Genomic DNA, 21,421 nt, shown 5'->3' with positions numbered 1-21,421 from the left:
TGAAAAGGCCAGCAATGAGAATCAGTTTGGAGAATGAAGGAGGCAATACCACCCCTCACTATCTTATGTGATGGTCAGCCTCCTAAATGCCTTATACTGGTTCAAGAACTTTGCAAGTGTCATAGGAATGCTCCGAGACAGAATTTCTAGTTGTAGGTGAGACAGCTGTTTGTGAAAAATAGTTTTATTTCTATCCATAATTGGAGTTCAGATATACTGAGACCTGATGATGATGAGTTGAAGAACACTGAAGAAAGCTGGATTACAGTAAAAAAAACAATAAAGAGTCATATAAATGTATGAACAAGGAAGAGACTGACTAAGACCTAGTGGCAGGCGTGTGTTCAGGGAGTATTGCATGGCAGTCCTATAAGTCCTCACAGATGGCAGGGACATGTAACAATCTATTTGAAAAGAGAGGCTAGGCATTGCTATTCAGCTGCTGGGTTTAAACAGCAAGGACATGACTTGCTGGACATGACTTGCTGGACATGATTTGCTGGACATGACTTGCTGGACAGCAAGGACGTTTTATGTGGGATCTTTGGCAGCAAAAAGATTGTGATTATAGCTAGGAAATAAGGAAAGGATAAACTCTCCTCTCTTCATTTAACCGAAGATGTGGTATCACCAGAAAAAGAACTATGCAATGTTAGGGTGGAGGTGAGCCTGCCTAAAACCCACACATTGGGGCCTGGAGTACCACTGAGTCACATGTGTGTACCAATTCTAGGCCTGTTTATTCTAAGATGTGTTGCTCTGCTTCCTGTTCCGGTTATCAAGAGGGATGGTTCCGACAGGTTCGGATTTCTAGGCTCTTATTGCAGTTGGATTGCAGCTGGGTTTGGCCAACGTGAAGCAAAAGTGGACGGTTGAAGGGCAGGAGGAAGATCATTGTCAAGGTTCTTCCCCTTCTTTTTCCCTGCATTAAATGGCATCTGTGGATTTGGCCACATCTCTTAGACCCATCTTCCACAGGACAGGCTGCTGGATTTTGATAATGCTGTTGTTTTGCTTTCTTGATCCATTGTATGGGTGACAGCTTCTTCCTAATGTAACTAATCTCTTGGTTGCTTTACCGTTTCCATCGGCCTCTCATACTCGCCACCCATTATGTAATGAATTCCCTGAATTAAATTCCCTCTATTGTAAGTGCTGTGAGAGGTTTCTCTTTCTCTAATTTAGGCATTAACTGAATGTTACCTGAGACTGAACTTTTTGATGGAAGCAAGTCAGTTCTAAACATTCTGAGACTTGGGGTATTCCTATATATTTAACAACTAAGATGGCAAATAAAACCTGTGACATACTGGTTAGAGCACTACTTAATTAGGAACAAGGGAGATTTCAAATTCTCTTAATAAATACCCCAATCCTTTTAGTGTGCTGAGAACTTGGGTGTACTGCCAGGTCAGTACCCTCAATGCTGTTTATTTTGTTGCTATTTGGTTTTTGGTTCCTGCTGCTTCTGAAGATAATCTTGAAACTATTTGGAACCATAAGGAAATTCCATTTCTGTATATTTCATTTTTGCTTATCATAGTAACGACAACAAAATTTTCTTAATTTACTGCTCCTCTTTTTTTCTAAAACTTGAGAATTGGATATAATCTGCAGCTATATTAAAGAAATAATATTTCTAGAGACTGTATTAGATACTGTACTTAAAAAACTACAAGGTTTTCTATTATTACAGAGGCATCTCTGATATCAAATATACTTGGATAACTTGCACTGAAACTTAGATAAATCTGATTCAACCCATTGTTAGAGGAAAAAACCTGAGGTTTACTGGGCTAATTAAGAGAATCCTCATCTCAACTCAAAACTTTGAATTTGTTTGCCTGTTTTCTCTTTTCCTTGAATGTTTTTTAAACATCAAACAAATTCTTCAAGAGCTACAACATTAGTAATTGACTTTTCACTAGGGAAATACGTCGCAAACAGTTCAATTTTATGATGCATCTACAACTTTAGAAAAATCAAGTATGCAGCTTCAAAGAGATAACAGTTAAAAATAAAATTTCCTAGGGAGGCTACCTTATTGATGGGCAAAGCTCTAAAGTTTTTGCGGTTCAGTTCAGTGAAGTATCCACATGTTAGAATAACCTCTAACTTATCCAAATATGTTACAACAGTAAATTGAATCTGAAAATAACCTCGGGATATTCTTTATTTTGAAACTTGTCTACTACTAGCTTTTCTTCTTCCAAATCTAAAGAGAAAAACCAAACAAACAACCAAACCAAAAAGCCCACATCACTCTTTACTCTCCTCCTATGCTTTCTGGGTTCTGATGAGGTCCTGTTGCACAATTGAAGCTAAGTGTTACTAAGCTTCATGTTCAAGTATATGATTCATGGCATTACATTATACCTAGACCTAGACAGATAGGCATTCAGAGAGGCAGGAAGGAGCGAGACTGAGTTCAGATGTCAAATAAGACCCAAATATATGATTGTTAATTACATATTACAGTCTAGGAGATGGAAGAAAGAGAAAATTGGAAGGGTAGAATGATATGGATTTAGGGGAAAAGATTTGCAAATGAATAGATTTTGCTGTGATGTGCTTTATATTTTATTTTATAGCAAATTGTACACAAATACTTGTGGAAGAGAAAATGCAGTATGCATAGCCTTTTAGATTTCTGCTCATGTTTAAAAAAATAAAACATTTTTTAATAAAATGAGGAAGATAAGAAAATACAAGCAGTACATTCAATAAACCATAAAAGTGGAAGAGATGATCGATTTTGCTATCAGTTCTTCTTATCATGTTAGTAAAAAATCAGTTTTGAATCTTGAGTGACTATTAGATTTGTGACAAGGCATTGGGAAGAAAACACACTGTGTCTCAGAGAAAATCAGTTTTTATAAATTTTCATATAAGGCAAGATTGCATCTGGGGATTTAAAAAAGAACAGGTGCTGACATCAAAGCTTTTAAATTCATATTTCAAAATTCTGAAAATGTATGCAATTCTATTTTAAAATAAGAAAATATCTATCTACAAAAAATATTGAGGAGTATTCCACACTGGGAAATAGAATGGAAAGTTCAGATTGTGTTATTTTAAAATAAAGATAGGTTGGAAAAAGAGCAAAAAAAAAAAGAAGAAGATTCAATGCTCTTATATTTTAAACTTAGGGTGTCTAAATGTTGGCTGAAGTATTGAGAAATGAATACAGAGAGTCCAAGCCTTAACCAAGGACTTTTCTCAAAATGAAATGGTATGATTTCTATTTAATTTTAGGGAACAGAAGAAATGCAAAATCTGATATTTTAATTTAAATAATATTTAGAAACTTTTCTATTAAAACATAAAACATTTGACTATGTAGAATTATGTCTCTGAAGGAAAAAAATGTAACAATGCCCTTATGAAAAAAACATTTTGGCTACAGGCCTTGAAGATTACCTAGAAGTGGGCTACTTATCATTGAGCTTTTTAAGAAAAAAGTTGGTAGACTTAGTTGAAAATATTGTGATAAATGTTGCTAATCATTTAAAACTGGATTATGTAGGATTTATTCTCAAGAGAATTAAGTACCTGGAAGGGAATGGCTTGTCTTTTAAAAGGAGGGACAAATGTAGCTTTTAACAGTTCCTCTGCCTTCTTCCTGCAAAATCTCTGCTCCTTTGCTGTTTTTGCTAGAGAGAAGTAGATTGTGCTTAAACCATGCTTCGGGTATATGGCAACTTCTTTCTTCTTTTCTCGGAACAATTATCCAGTCCATTTTAATGGGCCTGGTACAAGGCACTGAAAACAGAATATTTGTATTTTCTGAATTGCATTACCAGCACCATTGCTAGCCTGGAAGGGTGTGAAACTTACCCCTCCAAGATGGAGACAGCTGTGCACACAGGTACACATCTGGGAAAGAGAAGCAGAGATGCAAATTTCAACTCTCACTTTTAGCTCAGCTCCTTTGTGTAAAATGAGAAACAATTGTAGGATCCAGAGTGACATGGTAAGTCCCAAAGGAGAAACACAGTATGTGTATCAGTCAGGGTTGGAAACAGAAATCATTGAGGAGAAATTAATGGACTATTCGCAAAGGCATAAGTAGAGTTAAGAGAAAGTAATGAGGGTTAGCAAAGCACTCGGAGGCGTAGCCCAGTAAAGATAAGGAAAGGGAAGCATGAGCAGGACTCAACTGTAGCAACAGCTTTTACAGTAGTTGCAGCTGTACCCAGCAGGTAGGCATAACCCTACAATAGCTATGACCTCACAGAAGAACACAGCCATTGACAACTCATGTTCTTGTAGGGAATAAGCTAAGTAATACCCAGAATTTTGTTCCTCTCTCATTTGCCAAACCCAAATAGAAGTGAGAAAGCAAAGAAGCCTGGTTGGTACAGTACAAAAGGGTCAACCTCTTTGGGCAGAGATCAGAGTAGAAAAGGCTAGAAAATACTTCTGGATAGGCAAATGGAAAACGTTCAGCATAGAAAGGCTAAGAATTGCTCAATGGTCTTATCCGGCCTCAAGACAAATCAATCTCTGCCTATCTAAAGTAATTTTATTCTCTGATGTTTCCTATTATTGAGAATTTTTTGCCCTGTTATTTCTTGAATTATCATTCAGGAACTGAAGAAACCCATATCTTTCTTTCTTTATATTTTTACTGATGCAAAATATCCAGACCATCCTGTACTGTTGTTAGACATGGTCTTTTCCACTTTGGCCTTTGTTCCCCTCAGGCCACAAATGGAAAACTCAGTGGGAGAGTAGGAGGGACAATCATATTCATGTCCCTTGATGATGTGTGAGATGAGCAACATAAATTTCCAACCTTTCCCAGACATGTGACATTGCCTCTCCTCTATGTACAAGAATCAATGTGCACCTTGAATCGAAAATTCCAACGGTGAGTTAAAAGTTCCAACAGAAAGTTCCATTTGATCTGGCTGAGCAGGAATTCAGATTGTGCTATCTTAGTTTACAGACACTCCTTGCAGCTGGTATCTGCCTTTACCTACTGAGATGGATAGGCATACTCATTTTTGTAAATAAGACAGACAAATAAATAATAAGATATATCTTTGCATTTCAAAACATAGCACTTGAAAGAGTTGATCCCTTATGATAAATGGTGCCATTGCAAGGGTAAGGTTAACAGAGGCAATTGCTCTTGACTACAAATGTGAGGATGAGGTGGGAGGAGTGAAGAGATAACCTCTTAATGTGCTAGGGAGGTAGTTTGGGGGAGCAAAACACAAAAGTAGTTCTGACCAATGGCAGGGAAAAAAATAAACAACAATAACAAAATGAGTGTGATCTCACTTCAACTTCTTTTAGCCATTTTTAGTAACACAAGAAAAGAATGATAAATTTTACTATATAAAAAAATTTTACTGTTAAGGACCACAGATTTTATTCTTATTATTTAATTTCTTCACAGTAAGAAAATGCCAGTAACATTTTGAAAGCTGTAAATTGTATAGCTGATTTTCCTTCTTGGGACAGTGAAGTTGTACTAGTCAAGATAATTCACATTATTTACCAAAATACACAAAACTTAGAACTCTAGTAACACAGTAAGATTTACTTTTCCCTTACATCACAGTCTGATGTCGGTAAGGCGGTTCCCCTCCATCTTGTAGCAATGCCATTCAGAGCACGTGTCTTCTAAGATTACTATGGCAGGAGAAGAAAGAAATGAAGCTCAAACACTGGTTCTGGACTGCCTTGGTCAGAAGCATCCCTCATGCCCATTGGCCAGAAGTAGTCACATGGCCTCTACCCAATGGCAAGACAGCCTGGGAAATTCAGGGAAACAAACAAAATGTTGGGCAAGTAGTGTCTTTTCCACAGATAGATCACTAAGCATTCTTTTTCACAATTAAATTTGTTTGGGAAATAGTGATTGAAAGTGAGCTGGGAAATCTATCTTTTCAGGAATAAGAAAACAATTATAAATTAGGTTTTAATTCTTCCATGGGGACAGCCCTTTCATTGGATACAAGACTAGGAGTTAAGCAACAGACCTAGGTGCAGCAGAAAATCGTTTCTATAACAACTTGACAGAATGCCTGTTTGGAGTTTCTAATTTCCATTATACTTTAGCCCAACTGCCCCATGGGTCATTCTGTTACTGGAAAGGGGTCCTGATCCAGACACCAAGAGAGGGCTTTTGGATCTCACACAAGAAATAATTCAGGAAAAGTCCACAGTGAAAAGCAAAAACAAGTTTATTAAGAAAATAAAGTAGTAAAAGAACAGCTATTCTATAGACAGAATAGGGCATTCCCCAAAGTAAGACGAGGAACGCGTCCACCCTAGGTACAATACTTGTTTATAAGTGGGATTAAAAAAAATCATGGGGAGATGTGCTCTGCTACAAGGGTTTGTGATATAGGATTAATTTTCTTAATCACTATATTTTGCAAGAATCGATATTATTATCTTTAAAGCAAAATGAAGAATGCTTCTGTTCTCAAGATATTGGGATATCAGGACTCTCCTCTTAAGTCTGGGTCTGTTTAGTAAGTGTTGTCAATCTGTTCCCTTAACCATAAACACCTAGAGGCTAGAAATGCCTGACTTTCTGGGAATGCAGCCCAGTAGGTCCCAGCTTCAATTTTGCTAGCCCTCACTCAAGATGGAGTTGCCTTGGTTCAAATATCTCAGAAAATTCTTCAAACATAAGACTTCAAGTATAAGTTAGTATAAGTAGCTATTTTAAGGAATATATTGTGGATTTTGCTTTAACAGAGATGCAGGTAGCTTATTTAAGGAGCAGACTGTAAAAACCATTCATGATCTTCAAATCAATAGAACATGTGAGGATAAATTTGGTTTACTAGTTCTGTAGAAATTAAGACAAAAGTGGCATTATATATTTCAACACAACATGATTTTCTCTTTAAATTGAGTAGGCATATGGCTTTCCATTACAATTCAACAGCCATGTCAAATCTTGAGGTCTAATTGTAGCTCACACTCTCCCCTTTAACATGGCTGACTTGGGCAAGTGACCAACAACAGAAGCATCAGGCAGGTGTTCCTAAATCATCTGCTGGTTTCCATTTGGTTATTCTTGCAAGCCCTTTGGCAAGGCTACATGCTGATAAACTCAAACCTGTTCATTGTTTGGGATTCATGGTTCAGGAAATGAATGCCTTAAAGTGGATGGTTTCATGTGCAGCTGATACCCAAGGATTTCTGTTTACCTATGTGACTATGTGGGCACCATTTCATTATGAAACATATGCTGAAGCAGCAGGGTCTGAACTAAAAACAAACAAAAATCTACCATTTGGCTTGTGCATATTGATAAACAAGAGCAAACTCTGCTCCCAGATGATATTTAGGTTACAAATGGATCAATTAAAATTCTAAGGGGTATCTTTGGGAGTCAAAATGGCCCACAGTTATACTCATGGGAGGTAAATTAACAGGAAAGAAGATGGGATTTGGAGGCAGACTTGAGAGCTATCTTGTTTGAGTAGAATCAAATCCCCCGTGTTTAATCAGCATTAGTGTCCAGATTTGGGTCAAAATAACGTTTTTTGGTTATTTTGTTAAAACTTGCTTTATCATTTTGAAAATAATTTCCATTAAAATATTTATAGATTCTATAGGTAGAAGAAAGTTCAGGCTTTTCTGAGTGTATTACCTTAAATTGTTTCATGAGTGAAAATTGTACTTTTCAGCATGTGTAGGGTTCAGAGTACACAAAACTGTCTGTGTTGTTACTCAAGAGCTGGAAGAATCACCCCCTTTTTAAATAATAGACTGGACTCTAATGCAGTGACTCTCAATTTTATTTGCACTTTACAATAATCTGTGATGCTTTCTAAAGTTCGGTTTGCCTGAGTACCACTACTCCTCCTGGGTTTAATTGGTCTGGGGTGTAGACTAAGCATTGAGAGTTTACATGCTCCCCAGGTGATTCTAATACACCATCATATTGAGGACCATAGTTCAACATTTGTTGTGGGCAATGCCTTTTTGTGGATTAACAAAATGTCTTTTAAAAAAACAATAAAAGGGTAGAAGTAGTTGACAGATTCATTGCCTGGCATGTTTATAAAATAATATTGTTTTATGAGTGTGCATGAACGAAGAACTCAGTAGGGGCCCAAAGCAGAAGAACAAGAAAAAGTGAAAAGTACATTTAAAAAAAAATACTCCAGTACCAACTTTAATCAATTTCATATTGGGATTTTTTCATTTCAGTTTATGGGAACAAGGAGGGTTCCCATAAACTTTCTAAGAAATATCATGTTATACATGTGTATACATTGGAAAGAAGACAAGCAAAAGATAAACCTGGTGACATTTATTTGTTTAAGTCTCAGTGTCCTTATCTTAGAAATAGGTTAATAATAAAAATCTCATGAAATTCTCTTCTAGGTTCAAATTTCTCTGATTCAAAGATAAACCAGAGTTACTTCTTGATTTGGATTCTTTCCACAATTCTCCTAAAGCAAAATACAATTTTGCAAAAATTATCCATTTAACCCTTTCTTTTAAAATCACCTGTTGGGCACAGGGAATTGTGAAGTTCAAAGATGGTGTATACTAGAGTGTAGTTTGTATGTGAGGCACCACCTGGACCTTCACAGTGAGAGGAACTCATCTGGATATAAGCATTCATTATCATCAATGATAGTTCAGAATGGCCTTAGCTAGGCTGTATTTGTGCAAGAACCAGTGTATATAGCCCCAGAGAGGCATAATGCTGTCAATGAAACAATACAAAACAGCAACAACAAAAAACTACTTTAAAAAACAATTTATTCCCCTTACAATAGTTGGGATTTTAATTATAAAGTCAGAATTATCCAAAGAAAAGTCAGAGAAAATAAAGAATAAAATGTGTTTGCCATGAAGGTTGCAACAACATGAAAATCATATAATACTGACTTTTGGTTCATTAATTTCTGTTCAGAAACCCTCTTGGTGACATATGTTTATTAACGTATCATTTATTTGTTCAAACACTCAATTTTGTTTAAAGCACTTTCACAAGAGGGCCTCATTAAAACCTTGTTTAAAAAGAAGAATAAGTAATTCACCATTGGATAGGTAAGAAATCAAGATGGTCAGCTAATGGGATAATGAAATTCAGTTGGAATCTTAGAACCTAAAAGTGAATAAGTGAATCAGTTTGCCTTTTGTCCAGATCTTTGTTCTTTTTTTAAAAAAGTACCCTAAGGCCAGTAGAAAGAAAATTTTACCTAATGTCAATCAGCTAGTTAGTTACAGCAAAGGGTGGGAGGTTAGAGTTCAATCCCTTACTCTCTTCAATATTTTATGTTGGTTTCTTTTGGATAAAACTGTATACATAATTAGGATTAGTGCTAATTCTAAAATTCAGTCCCATTTTAGGAACATCACTACCTCCCAAGTAACATGAAATCTCTCCTAGAAGTTCTTTTGAACTCCCTTCCTGGAATGTCCACATAATGTGATATGATAACAATGTTGCAAACAGAATTTAGGAGATGTAAAAACTAATTTACCATACCATATTCTGGGCAACTTAGACTAGGGTATCTAGGATATACTTGAGAGATAGCTAAATGGTACCTTTAACTGATTTAATGATCTAAACAGATCTGAAACAATGTTGTGAAAATATTCATAGGAGGAGCGTTGTTAAAAGATGAATTCTGCCCAGGCCCAGTGGCTCACCCTGTAATCCCAGCACTTTTGGAGGCCCAGGCAGGCAGATCATGAGGTCAGGAGATCAAGACCATCCTGGTTAACACGGTGCAAACCCCGTCTCTACTAAAAATACAAAAAATTAGCCTGGTGTGGTGGCAGGCGCCTGTAGTCCCAGCTACTCGGGAGGCTGAGGCAGGAGAATGGTGTGAACTCAGGAGGCGGAGCTTGCAGTGAGCTGAGATCTCGCCACTGTACTCCAGCCTGGGCAACAGAGTGAGACTCCGTCTCAAAAAAAGAAATAAAAGAGAAATGATGAATTCCATGCCATCTAAGTGGTAGTATATTTCTACCCCAGCTATCTCAGATAGACCCAGGAAGGCAAGCACTTCAAATTTGACTTGTAGAGTTCTAAGTAGATGTGGTACTAACCACAGGTTCTCAGGCTCCTTTGCAAATATAAATTAACTTGAGACCAAGCAAGTTTCCCATAAAAGACTTTATTAAGATTTATGCTTGAAAAAGTTAGGCACAAGGGACACAGTAAAGCAGGAATTGTTGCCTGGCTGGCTAGCCAAGAAGAGTGCATTGCAGTATTTTGAAGAGGACGACAGGAAAAATGTCTGAGGTAAGTGAGCATCATTATGTGTGTGGTGGGAGTGCTGGATGTGCAGGTGCAGTAAGAAATCATGTTAACACGTCTATTGCGTGATCAGAAAAGGGTGAATAAGCTCCTTCTTGGGTGGGGCTTTAAGTATTGTAATAAGGCAAAGGTTGTAGTTGGCCCTTTCCTGGTCTTGTGTGCATGAGGGTGGTAGAGTCAACTGCTTTGCGTAAGATTTGTGCTAGAATGTTGCTTATCTTAACTTTTTCAAATAGCTTGCAAGGTCTTAGCAGGTTTGGCACCAGTGGGGAAAGTGGTGCAAGGTCTGTTAGCGGGTATGCATGGAAAAGTATATTAATGTAGGTGGATACCAGTCTCTCTTGTTTCCACTCTGTCTCAGACGTACCAAACTTAAATGTTCTCTCATCCTCAACACCTGGTCTGACATAAAGTGATTTTCTGAACTCATACATTTAAAATAATAAAGGAATTGAAAATAGATATCTTAGAGCTAATTCAGTTCATTTCCTAGAATTTGGTGATGAGAAAGTGTTATTTCCAAGGTCTCAGATTTAGCTGGTTGTTTACCAGAGATGTGAATCCAATCAAGTCCCTGCCACAGCTTATTTTGTTACAGCAATCAAACGTAGACTGGTACAGGCTAATCTATGGAAAGTATGTTTTGTCTTCTTTAATGGTTTACATTTTGAATATGTTCCTGTCCTGTTAGATTTTAGCCCATCAGACACAAATTGTCTTCTTTAACAACTTCTGCAGACTAAGACAAACAATGCAAACCTCAGGAGACATCTAAAATCAGTTGGTCAATCTATTTTAGTCAATTACATAATTGTTTCATGAAGATAATCGAAAGTTATTTTGGGCCAAATGACACTTGTTTTGATCTCTGACACCGCCTCATCCCCATCCCCAGTTATTTCAGTATCAGAATTGCTTTGGAGCTAACCTGGAAATGAATCTCTGAAGCAAAATGGAAGGAAGGCAACAGCCGAGGTGTTTGGAGAATTGGAAGGGTGTTGGCTTAGTGGGCAGCTCTAATTTGAATTTTAATAATGGCATTCCCAACCAATTAACTGAACACATAGGAGAAAATCAAGGAGGAGGTGGAGAAAGAACAGCAATTCATGAATAGCAGCATAACCGTAGCTAAATGGGACTCAATTTGGTTCAACCAGAGGTAAGATAGGCAGGAGCATTAGGCTACAATGTTGCCTTTCATTGATTTAGTAAAAGATGGTTGCATAATCTCCTGCAGATGCTGCAAGCATTTTCCCTTTGTTGAAAGTGAGTGAAAATTGAGAGTCGTGCACACTTACTGTTCTGTGACAAATCTGCTCTTTTGAATAGACTACACTGTCCCTGCCTTTTATTTGCTTTTGTCATTAATCAATTAAGATCAATAGAATGATTTGTACATATTTCTTTAAAATATTTGATGGAATTTTTTGCAAGAGCATGACTGCAATTTCTTGTTTCCATGCACAATTAGTAAAGTTTGCCCCTAACTGTGTGAAGAGAAACCAAAGAATAACTGGCATGAGATTGACTATTGGAGTAATCTTTGGTGAAAGAGAATTGTATAAAGCAAGAAGAAAGTGGTGGAGAGCAAGGAATCTGTTATCATATTGTTCATTTCTTTATAGTAGCATGTTGGAAGCACTTGGAGTCCTGGGAGGTGTGGATGGGACTGTAGAGTATACATCTGTCAAGAAAGAATGTAACACGCTACTCCCAAATCCTGAAAGGATTGAAAATGATATTGCATTACAAATCTCTCTCTCTAATTCTGGAATGGATTTTTCAATTGTCCTTTTAGAGAATCAGACTTTTAGTATGGTAATTAGCTAGTTTACTTAACTGAGAAGCAAACATCTCTGTGATCACTCAGGCTGACAGAAAGAGAACAGGAGAGCTCATCCATATTCTAATGACTGCAGATGTCAGCGCCATCATACACTCATCAGTTTCTAGGTGGAAATTTTCTTATTAATAGCCAAACATATGATCATTTCAGATTGGTGGTGGTCTTTTTTTTTTTTTTGGGTTTTTTTTGTTCGTTTGTTTTGTTTTGATGTTGTCACTTCTTTCCCACTGGAGTTGGCAATTAAAAACTCTCCAGAGCAGATTATAGTTATAGTTAGTCTAAATTAGTTCTTCCCTCCAGAGCTTTATAATAGTAAAGTTACTACATTGATAGCTGTATATACTGCCTCGTGAGCTCATGTTTTATCCATTTCCAAAATAACACCGCTTTTTCTTAAGCTAGAAACCCTACACAATATATAGAAAGAGATTTAGCAAGGTAACAAGGATTGGTGAGCCACAGTTCTACAGTTTTTCGATTGTTTGTTTTTGTTTTTTGTTTTGTTTTGCTTTGTCAGCAGTATCCAGAGAGTGTGGTCATTTTGGCATTTACTTGTAAGATCAACTGCAATAGCAATAATGGCAGAACTCAGTTGCCAAATTCTTCTTTTGGCTTAGTAACAAATTGCTTATGGCTGTCCAATCCTGATGGCCACCTTTGTGCTTAAGAAACCCATTGAAAATATGGGCAGCTGAAGCCGAGCTCATTGCCTCATAAAAAAATCAGCCTACCCTAACCACATTACAAACCCATTTGCTGCCTGTTTTGATTGTCTCCAATGATGATCTGTTTATTTGGTTTTAATGCATTAAATGAACATGTTAATTTCTATAATTCTGATTTTTAAGACTATAATGTAGTGAATAAAAAAAATTAAGAAAATGAGTGTTTGTCCTTTAGTAAAGATATTAAAAGGAGAAATATCACATTTACTCTAAAGAGAGATCCTATTATACTTTTCTACATTGAATGTCCCCATTAATATTTTATTATTTGTTTTGTTTTTAAACACTCATTTTAATTTAGTTAGCATATAAAAGTACACAAACTTGGAAGCATAAAAAAAATGAGTTCAAATTTGATGGATTTTACACACGGCGTTGATGTTCCTTTTTGAGTCAATATCGCTTTGAGCATTTGGCCCGTCCCTGATTAAAAGGTTTAGTAGTGAGTGACTGCTCTCCATCAATGTCTTTTCCTTGTCTAACTCAGAAACTTCTGCTTAATCATATCCTCTCTCTTTCTGTGAGCGAAAAAAAAAAAAAAAAAAAAAAAAAAAATCTCCTTGGCCCATTCAAGGAAGAAAGGGGCTACTCTCCTTTCTTTCCATAAACCCCAAAACAAATACTCTTGGAAGTGTGAATGGCTCTGTGTTCCCACATCTGAGTTTAAAGAATTCAATTCATTTTCATACATTAAATTATAAGATGTTGTTTATGTATGGAGATGCCAATTCATGGCCTGATTGAGCTGTGTGTTTTCTATTTTCGGAAAAAGATTTGTGTTAAGGATCATGAATTTTACTCCAAAAGGCACCCCAAAGTGTATAGGTAGATCTGTCATGAGCCATTCTCATAAAATCATTTGAATATCCCTGATTACTTAGGAGATTTTCTGATTCGGCTTAAGGGGAATTCACTTGGATGGAGGGTAGTGGTCCTTCAGCATGACTGAATAACCATCTAATTGTATGAATTCCTCTTCCATTGAACTTAAATTTAAAGTTGTTAAAAAGAGAAAGAGACTATAACACATGAGTCAATTTTTTTTAAATCAACATAATATATCTGGGAAATTCCTTAAAAAAGAGATGAATAAAACTATTACGGTTAAACTATAGTGAGATAATTATTTTCAGGGTTAATTCTTAACCAATGTCAAATGTTCTTTTTTATTCTACAGGACACAGAATATATTAATTGTCCTGAAAGACTTCACATTTTAAATGTCACTAGGAATTTAATCCAATCATTTTAAATAATTTTTTGAGACGTATGAAAAGGGTTTGTTATCTACTAACGAAATGCCTTCTTAACCTACTATTATTATTTTTATCATTGCTGAATTTTCCCATGGTCTAGTATTCACACATTGTGACCATTTTGCAATTTTTCTAAATGGTAGTAGTATTGTGTGGGTAAATTAAAATCTTTTAAGGTAAAGAAGATATTTGTATCCATTTCCCTGGACAAATATGTTTTGTTTGAAGGCAGATGTGATTATATTGTGGTAGTTCAATTTCTTCTCTTCCACCCTGAATTTCTAGTCATTAGAAATTTGTTTCCTCAAACTCACAAGTGAGTATCTGCAGAGACCAGCAGCTCCTCCGCTTCTAAGTACAAGAGTCAAGAAAGAATTTAAAATAATGGGTAATAATAATACTAATAAATCCAGCAGTTTCTTTAAAACTGATCATGAGGTCAGGAGAATCTGGCTAACATGGTGAAACCCCATCTCTACTAAAAAAAATACAAAAAATTAGCTGGGTATGGTGACGAGTGACTAGTCCCAGCTACTCGGGAGACTGAGGCAGGAGAATGGTGTGAACCCGGGAGGTGGAGCTTGCAGTGAGCCGAGATCAGGCCACCACACTCCAGCCTGGGTGACAGAGGGAGAGTCCCCATCTCAAAACAAACAAACAAACAAACAACAACAAAAAACTAATGTTTAGGAGTAGGTTCATCAGTCTATACAGAACAGATCAGAGTGGGGAGGAGAAAATAATAATTTTATTTTATATTTGTATAGAATATGACATGGCTATTTTATAGCATTCTTATATTACATCTTTTTAGAAACACTGAGAAATATCATTCCCATGAGAATAAGGTGTAGTAAGTAATTGAATTTACTAGTTGTGTATAAGTTAGGCAAGGTTACCAAAGTTAAACTTAACAGATAAGGAGAGGGAGGCACAGAATAACTTCGGCGTGCCCGGCCTCAGGGATTGTATATAGCAAACCTAAGACTAGAATCCACATCTTTTGGCCCTAAGTGATACTTTTCAAGAAACTAAAGCATTCTTAAATCAATAATCTGGTGATATGGGCCATTAGCAAAGTAAAAACAATCATAGAATTCCCTTCGAGAATCTCCTGACCTTGTGATACCCCGCCTCGACCTCCCAAAGTGCTGGGACTACAGGCGTGAGTCACCACCAAAATCAAAGGGGTAAACCATTGAGATATTCCAGGGACAACTCCTTGTGATACAGATTTTCAATTCCAAAGTTTTGGTTGGTGGCATTTGGTTATATGATTTAGGTGCCTAAAGAGCACAAGATGATGCTACTCTCTAAACAGAAGAGTTTATTTTATTTTACTTTATTTTATTTTTATTTTATTTTATTTTATTTATTTTTTTGCAGAGACAGGGTCTCCCTATGTTGCCCAGGTTCTCTTGAACTCCTGGCCTCAAGCAATCCTCCTGCATTAGCCTCTCTAAGTGCTGGCATTACAGTCTTTAGTGATGGTGCACAGCCTAAACAGAAAAGTTTTGAAGATCCCATCCAGTTTAAATCTCCATCAAGTTTTTGAAGCTTTACAGAATCTGATTCTGAGGCAGGGGCCCAGAAATCTTTATGTTAAACAGCCATTCGAGGTGAAACTGAGGTAGGTGATTCCGGGACTCCATTTTGTTCAAAGCTAATATAAATAGATTATGGATTTTGACTTGATTTAAGGTAGCAGATGATAAAATATAGTATAATAAATTAGGTAGGTGTATTATTAGGCGTTGCTTAAGATAAATGGCAGTGCTTTATTTATTCACAAAACAGACTCTGTTAGAGCAGAGGGAGTATGTTTCCCCACATCATCAGATCAGCTAACCTGACCTAAAGGGATAGCTTCTAGATGAGGTTGTAGCTAAATTTTTATGGCCCATTTAGTTCTTGGCCTCTTTGCTTTGCTGGCCAACAAAGGGACCAATTAGTGAAGATGGTTTGAGTACTTTTTTCAGACACAAATCCCTTTCCACTAGGGAATGATGTAAGCCCACCAACATACTTTGCATAAAATAAAAAATCAGTTCTAGAAGGGGCTGAAAAGTCTGATTGTGGGCTAGAGGAAAACAAAGCCATTAATCTTTTGTAGGTGAGTAAAAGGTCGGCCCTTGTGGGTAGGGACTAGCACGAGGTAGAATCAGACCTTTGAAAGGTGGTCACACAGCAAAGGCAACTTTTGTGTTTTAACTGTAATGATAATGCTGAATTCTTACATTTTCATTCCCGAAGCATCAAAATAATTCAATATATATTTATTCAGTGCTGTTTGGAAAATAGCACAAAATGAAGAAATCTAGTTACATAAAGAGGGAAACAAAACATAATTTATTCTGAATTTTTATAGCAGTATTTTATAAAATACTTGTGTTTCAGGAAGCTTTTAATCTATCACCCAACTCCTGAACTTCCCACTGAAAATACATTTTCGTTGAATTGCATTTAAATTATTTAGCTGTTTTTATGGGCATAAGGTAATCAGATATACTATGTATCACACAGTTCACAAAATGTCCATGATGGAGGCTATCTTTCTGCTAATTAAATCAACACCACTGTTGAGAGAGGAGAAAAGAGTTTGTGATTTTTTGTTTTTTGTTTTCCTTCCTCCCTCCCTCCCTTCCCCCTTCCCTTCTCTCCTCTCCCTTCCTTCCTTTTCTATTTTTTTACCTTCCTTTTCTATTTTTTTATTATGCTCAGCCTCTTTTTTAAAAAAAAGAAGGTTAAAGTCAGCTGTTAATTAGCTACTTTTGAAAAGTATCCATTAATATTACATAAATTACCACCTATGAATCCAATTAGATTCTTAAGTCTTATTGGAACTAAATAGATAATTTAATTTCCAGGGCACATTATGAAATGAGGCCTATAGAAGAAATCAATACAGATATAGGAAAGGACTAAGTTATGTGTGTGTGTGTTTGTGTGTGCATCTTCAGGTTTTCTATATATATTTTCAATTGCTAAGCTGCTCTATGATTAAATGGAAGTACCCTGGATGATCAATTCATCCTCTAGTTTACTGCTAAGACCAACACCCAAAATTTACTCAGGAGTACCTCAATGTTATTAAAAGATAGTAATAAATCAAGTTATGGAACAAACAAACAAAAAAGAAATTTAGAAATGCTTTTCAGAAATTTAGAAATGCTTATAATTGAGTACAAGAAATGGGCCATTCTCAATATCTGTATACCAATCCTCTGATTTAGGCCTTCAGAAAATATTTGTATGCCCAAGGTTCAGTATATATGTTAGTATATATAATGATAATCAAATTCTGTCAATGTAGTAGAAAAATTACATGTTTAAAGGAAAGATACAGAGTAATGAAATTATCACCCCCTAAATCATCATCTACTTAATACATTTCAATAAATATTTGCCTTGTTTACCCACTATACTATAGGCCTAGAAAGCATTATTAGTTTGTTAGGCTTTGGTAGCCTAGAAAGCTAGAGCATGCTATTTGACTTCACTGAGTTTGTTTCCCCATCTGAATAAAAAAAAAAATTCTGAAGATTTGAAAATTAAATTTAAAAATGTTGAAGCACATAGGCTTTTGCATGAAACAAAGAGGTGGCTAATAATTGGTAGCCAATGTTTTTTTTGAAAAACAGCTTTGTGGAAGTCTTACTTGTAATAAAATTTGCTCATGTTATGTGTGCAATTCAATGATTTTTAATAAGCTTACCAAATTATGCAAACATCACTACCATTTAGTTTTAGAAAATTGCCATCAGATTAAAAAGATCTCATTCTCCATTCTTGAAGTCAGACCTCTTTTTCCACTTCTAGGTTTAGACTACTGATAATTTATTTTTTGTCCATCTGGATTTGCCTATTCTGGACATTTCGTACAAATTGATGCATACAATATATGTTATTTTGTATCCAGATTCTTTCATTTAGCACAACATGTTCATATTAGCACAATATGTTCATATTTTGCATATGTTGTGAAAGATCATACTTTTCTCTTGGAATTACTTTGACACCATCAGAAATCAATTTATCATAATACAAGTTTATTTCTGAACTCTTGATTCTGTTCTGTTAATCTGTGTGCCTAGCTTATGCCAATAACATATTGTGTTGGTTATTGTGGTTTTATAATATATTTTAAAATTGGAAACTATTAGTTGTCCAATTTTCTTTTTCAAAATTGTTTTGGCCATTCTAGATTCTTTTACTTACATATAAATTTAGGTCAGCTTGCCAATTTCTGTAAGAAAAATAAAAAAGAAAGAAAAGAAAAGACAGAAAGGAAAGAAAAGTAAAAAGAGAAGAGAAGAGAAGAGAAGAGAAGAGAAGAGAAGAGAAGAGAGGAGAGGAGAGGAGAGGAGAGGAGAGGAGGGGAGGGGAGGGGAGGGGAGGGAGGAAGGAAGGAAAGGAAAGGAAAGAGAAAAGGAAAGAGAAAAGGAAAGAGAAAAGGAAAGGAAAGGAAGGAAAAGAAAGGCAGACAGGGCGCTGTGGCTTACTCCTGTAACCCCAGTATTTTGGGAGGCTGAGGCAGGCGGATCATGAGGTCAGGAAATCGAGACCATCCTGGCCAACATGGTGAAACCAGGTCTCTAATTAAAAAAAAAAAAAAAAAAAAAAATACAAAAAACTAGCCGGGCATGGTGGCAGGCGCCTGTATTCCCAGCTACTGGGGGAGGCTGAAGCAGGAGAATGGCTGAATCCGGGAGGCGGAGCTTGCAGGGAGCCGAGATCACGCCACTGCACTCCAGCCTGGGCGACAGAGCAAGACTCCATCTCAAAAAAAAAAAAAAGAAAGAAAGAAAGAAAAGAAAACGAAAGAAAGAAGGAGAAAGAAAGAAAAAAAGGAAGGAAGGGAGGAAAGGGGTAAAGGGGGGAGGGGAGGCGGGGAGGGGAGAGGCCTGCAAGTGTTTGGATAGGGATTACACGGAATATACTGAGCAGTTTGGGGAAAAATTGCCATCTATATTGAGTCTTTTAATCCGTGAATGTAAAATGGCATTCCCTTTATTCAGGTCTTATATGATTTCTCTAGCAATATTTTGTAGTTTTCGGTGGAAAAGCTTCACCATTTTTTTCTTAAATTTAATGCTAGTTGTTTAATTTCGTGGTCCTTTTGAATGAAATTATTTTTAATTTCAGTTTTGGATTGCTCATTGCTAGTATATGTAAAACAATTGATTTTTTGTATTGATCTTATATTTTGCATCTTTACTGAACTCTTTTTTTTTCTTTGTTTTTATGTGGTTTCCTTAGGATTTTCTCAATATAGCGTTATGTCATCTGTGAATAAAGACAGTTTTACTTCTCCCTTCCTGATTGGTTTGTATTATATTTCTTGACTGCAATGACTCAAATATCTAATATGATGTTGAATAGAAGTGGTGAGACTGACATCCTTAACATGTTTGGTGGGAAAATATCTAGTCTTTCACCGTTAAGTATAATTTTAACTGTTTTCTAGGTGTGTTTTATCAGAATGAGGGCACTTTCTTTTATTTCTGGTTTGTTCAGAGTTTTTATCATCAATAGATGTTGAATTTTATCGAATTTTTTTCCACATCTATTGAGATGATCATGTGGTTCTTGTCCTTTATTCGATTTCAATATCTTGAACCTGCAGTGGGTATGATAGTAATGCCAGGCCAGAACATAGAATATCTTCTGTATTCTCACTAAGCCTTAAACTTTTTGCTTAAACAAATGCTTCCCAATTTAATGTATACCCCTTTTTAATGTCCAGTGTCCAAAAGTTGTTTTGACAATCTATTTCTAGTTTTATTATTGCTTTATGGGGGTGGATGTGCTATGCTTATCAAATTCATCCATTTCAGAAGTCTCTATACCACCACCACATCGGTATTATTCTTGATCCAATTATGTAATTTTACCTTCAACTTTACTTCTTCTGTAAAATAGGACTAATAATCATCCACTGGGTTGTTAGAAAGATTACATGTATAATATATTTGAAAGCTCTCATTGAAGCATCTTGTATACAGCATATGCAATACATAGTAATTACATTTGGAGCTCAGATGGATATAATAAACAAGATCATTAAGAGGTAACTGAAAAGGACTTTGTGGGACTTCAGTATAACTTGGGGTGCTCTATGGGATGCCCTAGTTAAACTAAGAGAGTATAGATTCAAAAATCAATATTTATGAATGTTTCTTACTTATTTGTTCTCATGAATAAATCATTTTATATTTCTTTATTTCCTACTTCCTTGTTAAATCAGGGTTACTTTGTGCTAATCTGTTTTTCTTCTTGCCTTAGAATATTTTACATTCAGCTTTACCTTAGTTAATAGTCTAACAGTAACTTTGGTGTGTATCTGATTTATTGAGCCCCTTTGGAAAGCCCAGTAGCAAAACCTTTGATACCAACTTACTGTAATAGCACACATCCTTTAAAAAATTAATGTTACTGCTTATGGGCAGGTACTGTGTATCACAAATACCTAGTATTAATAAGGTGAAGATAAAGAGCCCAGAAATTCAGATAAAATCAAATTTTTTATCTTTAGGTTTGTTTTTGCTGCTTCTCACTCAAGAATTTGTTTGCTATAGAAAATGTGTTCTTATCAATTGGAGTGGTGATAAACCTGTAGGGAATTAAGTGCCAAGGAAGGGACTAAAACTTTATATGAAACTTTTATAAGGTGCACTAATTTCAGCTATGATTCATGCCTATCTAACAAGATTACACAATTTCAACTGGCCATTATGGGATCAAAATCATATTCTGAAATTCTTCAAAATAGATGGTTCTCTTCCCTCCTGCCCTTACTTATTCATTAGTACAAATCAGTGTCCATCAATAATGGCTTCTTGCGGGCAAAAGTTATGCAGGTGGAGGGGCGGAGCAAGATGGCCGAATAGGAACAGCTCCAGTCTCCAACTCCCAGCGCGAGCGACACAGAAGACCGGTGATTTCTGCATTTTCAACTGAGGTACTGGGGTCATCTCACTAGGGAGTGCCGGACAATTGGTGCTGGTCAGCTGCTGCAGCCCGACCAGTGAGAGCTGAAGCAGGGTGAGGCATCGCCTCACCTGGGAAGCACAAGGGGAAGGGAATCCCTTTTCCTAGCCAGGGGAACTGAGACACACAAAACCTGGAAAATCGGGTAACTCCCACCCCAATACTGCGCTTTAAGCAAACGGGCACACCAGGAGAATGTATCCCACACCTGGCCGGGAGGGTCCCACGCCCACGGAGCCTCCCTCATTGCTAACACAGCAGTCTGCGATCTAACTGAAACGGCAGCAGTGAGGCTGGGGGAGGGGCGCCCGCCATTGCTGAGGCTTAAGTAGGTAAACAAAGC

The sequence above is a fragment of the Rhinopithecus bieti genome, unplaced genomic scaffold (assembly GCF_001698545.2).
Source record: "Rhinopithecus bieti isolate Rb0 unplaced genomic scaffold, ASM169854v2 scaffold_14009, whole genome shotgun sequence".
NCBI lineage: Eukaryota > Metazoa > Chordata > Mammalia > Primates > Cercopithecidae > Rhinopithecus > Rhinopithecus bieti.
This window is presented reverse-complemented; position numbering follows the sequence as displayed.